This window comes from Castor canadensis, chromosome 11 (assembly GCF_047511655.1).
Source record: "Castor canadensis chromosome 11, mCasCan1.hap1v2, whole genome shotgun sequence".
In the NCBI taxonomy this organism is placed as follows: Eukaryota; Metazoa; Chordata; class Mammalia; order Rodentia; family Castoridae; genus Castor; species Castor canadensis.
Genome location: NC_133396.1, coordinates 13,394,393 through 13,406,653, shown reverse-complemented (window position 1 = coordinate 13,406,653; position 12,261 = coordinate 13,394,393). Strand labels below are relative to the sequence as shown.

Here is a 12,261-nt window from a genome sequence, read left to right as displayed (position 1 = left end):
TCTTACACTACAATTTCTAACATAACCATTTGCTTAAAAACACATATGAAATATCAAATGTGTTTGCTTCAAAGAACTTTGTAATTTTAGGGACAGGAACTAAAAATAATGACAGGAGTTTGGATTCAAAAATGTTCAGAGGATTGAATAGTAAGACATGGAGGGTAGTCAAGTGAGTTCAAAACTGTTAGAGAGACCACTGGACTAGTAGACACCTCACATTAGAAACAAGGCAATTGTGTACTCCCTACCAACCAAAACTCCACTGGATACAATGAGCACAGCTCTAGAGAAAGCATTAGAAACTTTTATTGGCAGACACTGCACCATGTACTTACACACAATACAACTTCCTCAAAGCAAACTAAGAGCATTAGGCTTTTTATCTATGGAGACAATATTTGCAGTCATTTTTCTCACAAATGTCACAAGGAACATATGAGACCATTGTTATTGAAAGAATTTAGTGAATGAAAGCATAATATGGAGGGTTTTAGATATCCACATTTTCACCCATTTCCCTTTTCACAGTGAGTTTATTTTCTCATTGAAACTGAAGTCCTTCAAAGACAATCAGGAAAGTCTTACCTAAAACCACAATGGTCAGTTTCTGGAAGGCATCTGACAAAGCCCTCTGAATAGTCAGCTTCTGTGCTGTTTTCCTTTTCATAAGGAATGATGAGCATCCTGTATCCAACCTACAGACAGATTTACTACATCTCTATGAGTGAAAACAGATCTATGTAAAAAATAAAAAATACACCCATTATTCTCAAATCATTATCCTTGTGATTAAAAGTAGACAGAGCTCACAGTTTAGCTACATGGCTCTGTTATAGGTATATCCGGTTAGGCTCTATTTCCACTGCCTCAATCTATTCTAGAAGGTTCTGATGTACTGGAAGTGTGATCTAAGCAGGGAACTTGGCACAAGTCACATCACCCACAGATTTCAATTGACAAGTGGAAGCTCTGCCCCCTACAGACCCTTGCCTTCTTGCATCAAACACAGAGAGAGGTTTGGTGGGAAAACAAATGCTCTGCTCCTACCTGTGCATTAGCCACAGGAGCCTGCTCTGCTGATTCACTAGCAGTCGTGCCTCTGACCTAAAACCCTAAAGCTCAAGGGCCATGGATTCTAGGAAAAACTCAGTATTGATAAGAGAACCATTTCTAGTTATCCACGCTTGACTCTTTCTGCTCAAGCCCTTTCATGAGTGGGCAAAGAATTGAACATTTACACAAGAGTTTATGGAAATCTTTAGACGGTGAATTTGCTGATGTAACTGAAGACTACAAAGAGATCTGTATTTGAACGAATATTTTAGCATAAAGCAAGTTCTTAACCAAAAACTAGAAAAACACTATTTCCTTTGTCCTCCAAAGCTTCTTGGCAGGAAGTCTGCTCTCAAATTTTAAATTGAAACACTCTGTCAGGTGTCACCTAAAGGGAAAACCTATGATGTAAGGCACAGAAACTCTGCCCAGAACTCTAGTAGTTTGGCAAGAGAAGTGCCTGAGAGGTACCTAAAAAGTAAGTTTTAAGGGCTGGAGGTGTGAATCGAATGTTAAAAAGTACGTTTTAGAAAGAAAGGAAAAAGAGAGCTCTTTCTCCTCTTCCCCTCCTTTCACCAAGAACAGACCTTCCTCCAGCTCATCCAGATCCTCCCTGATGCCAGCTCCAGCACTCCTGCAGTCATATGGCGGCAGCATCACCTCCCAGCTCAGAAGAACTTCAGGCTTGGCTTTTCAACTGGTGCCCCAAGATCTTCATTTTCCTGTTGTTCAGTATCAGAAATCTCCTAAAGCTGTTAGGATTTTGAATCAAAGATTCTTCCTAGGATTTTGTTTTTGTGGTGCTAGTGATCAAACCCAAGGCCTCACGCATGCTAGGCAAGCACACTACCACTGAGCCATATCCCTGCCCCCCATCCTTAGAATTTTAATATAGAAAAATAAAAACTGAACTCCAGAATCCCAAGTTGAGGTTTCCTACAGTTTCAATATCAAGTAAGATTTGCAAGTTAATTACTAAGTACAGTTAAGCTTTTGTTATTACACTCCTCACAAACACTGGAGAAAATTATGGGCTCCACCATCCAAATGAGTGAAATGATTTTTATTAATTATAGGTGGTATGCCAATTGAGATATATCCACTCACCCTCAACAGTAGGTGGGCTCTTACATGTACTCCCCACAACCCAGTTCAATCCTGTCTAAAGTCTAGGATTAAAATGTTGAGAGGAGAGTGTGGTTAGTCAAATTAATTCTACAAGATTTACCTTAACAATCCTTTTACCATCCATTGAACCCAAAGTAGTAATTTGCCAGGGCCTGATGTTGAACTACCTTCTGTCTGGTACCAAGACGAACCTGAAGTCACAAGAGATACAGCCACAAATGTCACAACCTGCCAGAGACTTCATTTTGGATACACTCGAGATTCATCAATACTCATTTCATAGAGAGGTTGTGAAGATTACATGGATAGGAAGGATCATTTTAATGCTGTATTCATAGGGGGCCCTAAATAAATGTTATTTATTATTTATTATTCCTAAGTCATGGTACTTTCTTGCATCATTTTTTGGGCTCCTGATTATTTGGAAGGCTTTTATGACCTCTGCTGGTGAGTAATGATGATGAAAGTAACTAAGGAGCCCTAGAGCAAAAGTATAGGGCTGTGAGTGAGCAAAGAATTGTTTCCATCTTCCCATCCACTAGCTCCTGCTTGAGAATCTGACCTAAAGAGCAGATGTACCTGTCACTCACTATATCCCCAAGCTACTGATCCCTGTTAGATGAAGGAATACACATATCTCTATAAATTTTACAAGCCACTAAAACTGTTAAGAGGCTCATCTGCACTAACAAGCTTCTTTGAGAATGCAAATTTCTGTAAGTGTTAACTGTAACTATTTTACACTTCACTTCTTTCTCTACTACTAGTTCATAACCTCTTGAAACTATGTGAGGGACACATAGCTTATTCTTTTCTCATTCCCAGAACCAAGCACAGTTCTTGGTATCCAATAGAGGAGAGGTGATTTCTGTTCCCCAACTAAAGCTTCCTGTTGGGAAAGAGAAACAATGGCTTATTTTTAAGTGTCCAGTGCTACAAAGGAGGCTAGTCTGTGCCGTAACAGTGGAGCTTTTCTGGACAACCAGGAAACTTCAGAGGGGTCTGAGTCCAGGAGTATTACAGGTAAGTTTTCACCTTGGATAACCTTCCCAAAGTTCTTGCTGGCAACCATTTTCCTTCATGCTGGGGGCAGGGAGGGGATCTGTCAAGGTGTCTAGGCCTTTCCTTGATTTTACTTTATGGATTATTTTCCTTTCTATATTTATAAAAAGTCAGAGAGAGAGAGAGAGAGAGAGAGAGAGATTGAGACTGACTTATGTAATTGCCAAGGCATAAAAGAACACTCAAATTAGATGACAATGGGTGGGTGGGTGTAACCCAAGGCCCTGTGTTAAGTAAATAAATGTAATATGAATGCCTTCTCTCAATTATACATTGACAGTGTTGAACATTCCCTTAGTTACTTTTTCAGTGATGGGCTTTACATTGTGAATTTATCAAAAGTTAAGCTTGTGAAATGATCTCAAAGAGCTCTAAAAACTCATTACTGTTTTAAACTGTTTTGTCATCTTTCTGGTATCATCTCTACATCTAAGTGGCTATGAGACATGCTTGCAGATAGAATAAGTACATAAATTAAGATGTATGACAGGTAATCAATTCAATTATGGAAAGTGGATTCAGAATGGAAGAGAAAGCTGAACACTGTAGAGAAGTAGATGGAGTATACGTGGAGTCACTGCTGAGTAGAGCTCTAAAACTCAGTCAAGGTTAAACCAATAAGGAAAGCAATATGGACAAGAATACACAGGTAACAAGGTCAGTTGCAAGGAGGCAATCAGGAATAAAGTGGTCCTTAAAAAGGAAAGGGGGGAGGATCCAAGATGGCGACTGGGGTGCAGAGGCAGACAGCATGAGCTCTGTGAATCCAGGACCTTGCTGAGATGTTGCAGCCACACTTGGAAGAGGTGAAACACCAAAGAGAGTCGAAATTTGGACACCCTGATCCCCTAGCCCATGGAAGACTTCTCCATGCCACATTACATTGAGAGAACAGGTGGGCTGCTGCCACCACCAGCCACCAGCTCCAAACCTGCTTAGGAGACGATGGGTAGACCAAACAGTGAGTTCCAAGTATCACTCGGTATTCAGTAGCCACCCCTGGGAAAAACCAGCATAGCCCCTTGGGCAGACTGACCTTCCACCAGAAAAAAAAAACCCTGAAAAACAAACAAGGAACTGAAAACTAGCGCACAGCGGAGGGGGAAGGGTTGCTGAAAGCGCACAGGAGAAGGGGGAGAGGCAAGGAGCTGATCTCTGCAGGAATTATCAGTAAATAAACAACTGGAAAGGCAGGAGGGCTGACAGCAGGCGGGTGATAGGCCACTGCCTGAAGTAGGGCAGGTGGTGGACCACAGGGCTCATCTCCTGGGCCAATGAGCAGCACACAAACTCAGATGGCTCTGCAGGGCTGAGGAACAAACAGGGAACCATCACAACATGCTAACAGTAGGGGTAAGGGGATAGGGGGGTGCAGCTGACAGATCACTGACCTTGCCCAGGGAAGGGGGGATGGGGCAAAGAAAAAAGCCCCCAGTAAACAAGCACAGGGAAAAACCAACTCCAAAGCAGGACAGCTAGTGGACTGCAGAGCTGATCTTCCAAACCTGAGTACAGCATGCAAACTTAAACTGCCACACCTCACTGAGGGAGGAGCTGACCAAGCAGCTGCCTCTGAAAGACAGAAGGAAAAAACACTACGCACAAGCCAACAACCTGGCAAGATTACAACAGAGTATCTGCTTAAATACCAACAATAGGACTGGATGCTGCAGGAGTAACACGGAACTTAAACTAAGACTGAAGTTCTATTGTTCCTGAACCTAGAATTCTTGTTTGTTTGTTTTATTTCTTGTTTGTTTGTTCATATCTCACAGTTGATTTCTTTGTTTTTGTTTTTTTAAGTTTTATTATTGTGGACTAGTTAATACTAAATTACACCCAGACCAGGGACAGAAATAGCACACACACACTTAGCTAAAAACTCAATACAGCCACAAAACAAACCGGAAGCAAGGTAAAGAAAACAGGTGACTGAAACCACCAACTAGCCTATCAAGAACACAGTTGCATGGTACCAAGTGGAGTGATGGGAAGAAGAAAAAGGGATGAAAACCACTCTCCCCCCCAAAATAATTTAATACAGGATTCAGAGAGAAATGAAGAAAACAGATACCCAGTTCTGGACTTCAACAAAACAAAGATAAATAACACCAAGGAACTCAACAACGTCCACAAGAACATCCTCAAAGAAGAAATCCTGCAAGTAATCACTGAGAATTTCATGAAGGTGTTACAAGACATGGCTAACCAAAATGTACAAGAGGCACTCGAGAAATTTCAAGACACCAAAAATAAAGAATATGAGAAGACACAGAAGCAAATAAATGAACTCATAGGAGCCCTAAATAAACACCAAAGTGAAACAGAGAACACTATAAATGGAGAGATAAATGAGTTAAAGACAAAAATAGGTAATATTAAAGAGGAAGTGACCCATGATATGGAAAACTTCAGAAAAAAGAATCAAACAGAAACATAAAACACAATGGAAGGTAACTCCAGCAGACTAGAACAAGCGGAGATAGAATCTCAGAACTTGAAGATAAAATGGAAATTAAAGGAAAAACTGAGGAGCTATTAGTCAAACAACTCAAGACCTGCAAAAGGAATATGCATGAACTCACCAACTCCATCAAAAGACCAAACTTGAGAATCATGGGCATTGAAGAAGAAGAACAGGTGATTTGCAATATATTTAATAAAATAATAGAAAATTTCCCAAATCTACAGAAAATTATGCTGAAAAAAGAAAACTTAAAAGCAAGAAGGGCATGGAGTGAGGTATTCTGGGCACTGAATGAAAATAACTTCAAACCTAGGATACTCTAGCCAGCAAAATTATCATTCAAAATAGATGGAGCAATAAAAGTCTTATACAACAAGCAGAAACTAAAACAATATATGACCACCAAGCCACCACTACAAAAGATTCTACAAGGAATTCTGTTCACAGAAAATGAAAGCAAACAAAACCATGCGAAGACAGGCAACACAAAACCACAGGAGGAGAAAAGACAAGGGATCACAGAGTAACACTGATTCAGCTGCATACAATCAAACCCTTAAACAACAAAAACAACTAAATGACATGAATTACCACATACCTATTAATATTAACAATGAATGTTAACAGACTTATCTCCCCTTTCAAAAGATACCATTTGGCCAACTGGACTAAAAAGGAAGATCCAACACCCTATTGTTTTCAGGAGACCCATCTCATTGACAGAAACAAGCACTGGCTTAGGGTGAAAGGCTGGAAGTAGATTTACCAAGCCAATGGCTCCCAAAAACAGGCAGGGGTAGCAATACTTATCTTGGACAAAGTAGACTTCAAACTTACATTGATCAAACAAGATAAAGAAGGACACTCAGTACTAAGAAAAGGGGAAATACACCAAAAGGAAATAACAATTATCAACCTATATGCACCCAAGGTCAATGCAGCCAATTTCATCAAACATACTCTGAAGGACCTTAAAACATATATAAACTCCAACACAGTGGTAGCAGGATACCTTAATATCCCCCTATCACCAACAGATAGGTCATCCAAGCAAAAAATCAATAAAGAAATCCTAGAACTAAATCACACCACAGATCAAATGGACCTAGCTGATGTCAACAGAATATTTCATCTAACATCCGTACAATATACATTCTTCTCAGCAGCCCATGCAACTTTCTCCAAAATTGATCATCTCTTAGGGCATAAAGCAAGCCTCAGCAAATATAAGAAAATAAAAATAATCCCAGGCATTAATCTAATCACAATGCATTAAAACTAGAATGCAACAACAAAAAAACAGCAGAAAATACCCGAACAATGGAAGCTGAACAACACACTGCTCAATGATCAATGGGTCACTGATGAAATAAAATAGGAAATCAAAAGGTTCCTGGAAGTTAATGAAAATGAAAACACGACCTACAAGAACCTATGGGACACAGTAAAGGCAGTCCTAAGAGGAAAGTTTATAGCCATGAGGGCATATATTAAAAGAACAGAAAGATCTCATCTTAAACTCCTGGAAAAACAAGAACAAGCAAAACACAAAAGATGCAGAAGGAGAGAAATAATAAAAATAAAGTCTGAAATTCATGAAATAGAAATAATTAACAACCAAAAAAACCATACAAAGAATCAATGAAATAAAAAGTTGGTTCTTTGAAAAAATAAACAAGATTGACAGACCCCTGGCAAATCTGACTAAAATGAGGGGAGAAAAAACCCAAATCAGTAAAATCAGAAATGGAAAAGGGGAGAGAACAAACATCATGGAAATCCAGGATATCATCACAGACTACTTTGAGAAACTATATTCCAATAAATTTTAAAATCTTGAAGAAATGGACCAATTTCTAGATACTTATGATCATCCATAAGTATGGTCATACTTAGGAAATCACCTGAACAGATCTATAACACAAAATGATTTAAGCAGCAATAAAGAGTCTCCCAAAAAAGAAAAGTCCAGGACCTGATAGATCTTCTGCTGAGTTCTATCAGACCTTTAAAGAAGAACTAATATCAACTCTCCTCAAACTTTTCCATGAAATATAAATGCAAGGAACACTGCCTAACTCATTCTATGAAGCCAGTATTACACTCATCCCAAAACAAGACAAAGACATCTCCAAAAAAGAGAGGCCAATATCCTTAACGAACACTGCTGCAAAAATCCTCAATAAAATAATGGCAAACTGAACCTACCAACATATCAGAAAGATCATTTACCACAACCAAGTCAGCTTCATCTCAAGGATGATGACTAATCGGCTTAAACATATGCAAATCTATAAATGTAATACAGCACATTAATAGAAGCAAAGACAAACACCACTTGATCATCTCAATAGATGCAGAAAAAGCCTTCAACAAGATCCAACACAACTTCATGATAAAAGCTCTAAGAAAACTAGGAATAGAAGGAATGTACCTGAACATTGTAAAGGCTACATATGACAAACCTACAGCCAACATCATACTTAATGGTGAAAAACTGAAACCATTTCCCCTAAAATCAGGAACTAGACAAGGGTGCCCACTCTCCCCACTCCAATTCAACAGAGTCCTGGATTCCTAGCCAGAGCAATTAGGAAAGAAGAAGAAATAAAAGGAATATAAATAGGTAAAGAAACTATTTGCAGATGACATGATTTGCAGACGACATGATTCTATATCTTAAAGACCCAAAATACTCTACCCCAAAACTCCTACACAACATAAAATGCTATAGCAAGATGGCAGGATACAAAGTCAACTTACAAAAATCATTAGCTTTTCTATACACCAACAACAAACAAATTGAGAAAGAATATATGGAAACAATTCCATTTACAATAGCCTCAAAAAAAATCAAATATCTAGGAATAAACTTAACAAAGGATGTGAATTCACATTCTTCTACAAGGAGAATTATAAACCCCTGAGGAAAGATCGAGGAAGACTACAGAAGCTGGACAGATCTCCTGTGCTCATGGATTGGTAGAATCAACATAGTAAAAATGGCTATACTACCAAAAGTAATCTACATGTTTAATGCAATTGCCATCAAAATCCCAATGACTTTCATCACAGAGATTGAAAAATCTACCCTAAAGTTCATTTGAAACACAAGAGACCGCAAATAGCCAAGACAATAAACAGCAAAAATAGCAATACTGGAGGTATCACAATACCTGACTTCAAACTATATTACAAGGCAATAGCAATAAAACAGCATGGTACTGGCACAAAAACAGGTATGAAGACCAATAGAACAGAATAGAGGATACGGATATGAATCTACACAGCTATGCCCACCTAATTTTTGACAAGGGCGCCAAAAAACATACAATGGAAAATAGACAGCCTCTTCAACAAATGTTTCTGGGAAAAGTGGTTATCTGCCTGCAGAAAACAGAAACTAGATCCATGTTTATCACCCTGTACTAGTATCAATTCAAAATAGATCAAGGACCTTAATATCAGACCTGAAACTCTGAAGTCAGTACAGGAAAGAGCAGGGAAAACTCTGGAAGAAATAGGTAGGTATAGGCAAGGACTTCCCTAATAGAACCCCAGCAGCTCAGCAACTAAGAGAAAGGATGGACAAATGGGACTACATGAAATTAAGAAGCTTCTGCACAAAAATAGAAACAGTCTCTAAACTGAAGAGACCACCCTCAGAGTGGGAGAAAATATTTGCCAGCTGTACATTAGACAAAGGACTGATAACCAGAATATACAGGGAGCTCAAAAAACTAAACTCCCTCAAAATCAATGAACCAATAAGGAAATGGGCAACTGAACTAAACGGAACTTTTTCAAAGGAAGAAATACAAACGGCCAAAAAACACATGAAAAAATGCTCACCATCTCCATGCATAAAGGAAATGCAAATCAAATCCACACTAAGATTTCACCTCACTCCTGTTAGAATAGCTACCAACAAAAACACCACCAACATCAGGTGTTGGTGAGGATGTGGGAAAAACGGAACCTTCATGCACTGCTAGGGGGAAAGCAAGCTAGCGCAACCATTCTGGAAAACAATATGGAGGCTTCTTAAAGAACTACACATAGATCTGCCATATGATCCAGCAATCTCACCCCTAGGAATATACCCAAAAGAATGCGACTCAGGTTATTCCAGAGGCAACTGCATACCCATGTTTATTGCAGCGCTACTCACAATAGCTAAGTTACGGAAACAGCCAAGATGCACCCCCTCCTGATGAATGGATTAAGAAAATGTGGTATTTATACACAATGGAATTTTACTCAGCCATATAGAAGGACGAAGTCTTATCATTTGCAAGTAAAAGGATGGAATTGGAGAATATCATCTTGTGCGATGTTAGCCAGGCTCAGAAGACCAAAAATCGTATGTTCTCCTTTATGCGGACTTTAGATCTAGGGCAAATGCAGTAATGTTGCTGGACTTGGGTCACACACCAAGGGGAGAGCACATACTGGAGGACTGGGGATAGGTAGGAAACCCAAAACTTTAAAGTGTTTGATGTTCCCACTGCAAAAGACCTAATACAGTAACCTTAAAATGACAGAAGTCAATCTGGGCAGGTGACCAGAAAGTAGTGAAGAGGTCAGGTAGAGATGAATCAATTCGGATTGTAATACTTGTGCAAAGAAGCAATGCTAGGAATCTCTCTGTATAGCTATCCTTATGTCAACTAGCAAAAACGCTTTGTCTTTCTTATTATTGCTATGTCTTCTCTTCAACAACATTGGAGAAGAAGGCAGAACAAGTTTGTTTGGAAGCAAGGGGGGTTGGGGGGAGGGGGAGAGGGAGGGGAAGGGGCCAGGGGAAGAATGGCCCAACAATGTATGCACAAATGAATGAATAAAAAAATTCCTAGCTCTAAATATGCATTTCTGGAGCCAAGCATGGTGGTGCATCCATAATCCCAGCACTGGGGAGGCTGAGGCAGGAGGATCTCAAGTTCAAGGCCAGCCTGGACAGCATGGGGAGACCATGTCTCCAAAAAACATGCATTTTTGGAAATACAATTATAAGAAGCAAATGATCTTAGAATTTCTGTATCAGGTCTCCCACGGTCGTGTAGTAATATTAAAGTCACATTTTACATTAAAAAAAAAAAAGGAAAGGGGGTTGTACTGAGGAACACAGAGAGATGCTGTCCTGGAACTCTGGGAAAGTAAGATTGGTTGGCATGTTAACATGGATTTCTACAGTGCAGTAAAGGATGCTTTGCTCATCTTCTAGGAAGTGAAGAGAGTTCTGATATGATAGGCAGTTAAGAGAGCAATAAAGACAAAACATCCTTTTTGTTTGAATTCGCAACAAATTTTGTCAAGCTCACACATTTTACATACACACAAAAGTAAATAAAAGCAGAAACTTGTGGAGTTTTTTTTTTTTTTTTTTGTGGTACTAGGGTTTGAACTCAAGACCTGCACCTTGAGCCACTCCACCAAGCCCTTATGTGATGGCTTAATGGAGACAGGGTCTCAAGAACTATTCGCCTAGGCTGGCCTCAAACCTCGATCCTCCTGATCTCTGCCTCCTCATTAGCTAGGATTACAGATGTGAGCCACAGGTGCCTGGCTGTGGAGAAGATTTCTTAAAGAAAAAGCAACATAAAATGACATGGGATTTTGCATTCAAGTAGAACTCCAAGCTTCCACACTTATTATCATGAACCTTCAGCAAGTCTTAATCTTCTAAGTTTGAGTTTCTTCATCTAAGAAACCTGGCACTTCTCTGTGGGGCAACGCACGTGGAAAGCAGGCTCTGCCCCGCAAATGCTCTTCTATTACTGAATTCAACACTTCATTCCAGTGAACTAGAATTCCTTACTTCAACCCGCCTCGGCCTGGGGGTGCAGCTCAAGTGGTGCAGTGCTTGCCTAGCAAGCAGGAGGCCCTGGGTTCAAATCCCAGCGCGCGCACACTAGCTACGTGAGCCCACCTTCACCGGGGCGGTCTGAAACAGCTGCTGCCCTCGCACGCCCTTGGGGCTCCTTGGGCATCCCGTGCTGAGTAAAACTTGATGGCGTAGATCCCAGGCCCGGCCACAGCAGCGTTTGGGAAGACCCGGACTGAATAGCGAGGCCAACTGGGAGAATGCTGTGCACAGGGAACGCGGCGGGGTGACCCACGACAGGTGAGTGCACGCCGGGGACAAAACTGCACCTCCGCTCCTGTTCCCCAGGCCCCCACCACCGGGCAACTCAGAGCCTTCTCACTACGTCAGCGAGTTTTCCTTGCTGACAGGCACCCCTCGGGGTCTCCGTAACGTCTGCGGGGCTGGCCGGCTGCTGGGGACCCTCTAGAGCTCAGAGTCCCGTCAGCGGAGGCTCGGGGGTGACTTGCTAAGACAGGACCCCAGACCCCCCAGTCAGCGGGTGAGCGGCTTCCTCCACTCCTCCCCCACCCTGGCCCCGACTCACACGCAAGGCCTGGGCCGTGGGTCCGGGGCTCAGCTCCCACACCAGCAAGGTTTTGTGACTCTCGGTGGGAACCGCAAACCGCACCAACGCTGCCAGGCGACAGCCACAGCACCCGCACCGCTGAGGCGCAAGCAGTAC

The 12,261-nt window shown here is 41.0% G+C and overlaps 1 long non-coding RNA gene across 2 annotated transcripts; it reads right to left on the bottom strand.

Moving 5' to 3' along the window:
- Positions 1 to 727: 727 nt before the first annotated feature.
- LOC109680820 (uncharacterized) lies at positions 728 to 12,261 on the bottom strand. 2 transcript variants are annotated; one of them, XR_012438472.1, is made up of 4 exons: positions 12,124 to 12,261; positions 2,285 to 2,375; positions 1,644 to 1,808; positions 728 to 739 (listed from the first exon to the last, which is right to left on the bottom strand). It is a non-coding gene; the product is annotated as an uncharacterized lncRNA (long non-coding RNA). The 2 variants fall into 2 exon arrangements; XR_012438473.1 differs by having other exon boundaries at positions 1,644 to 1,778.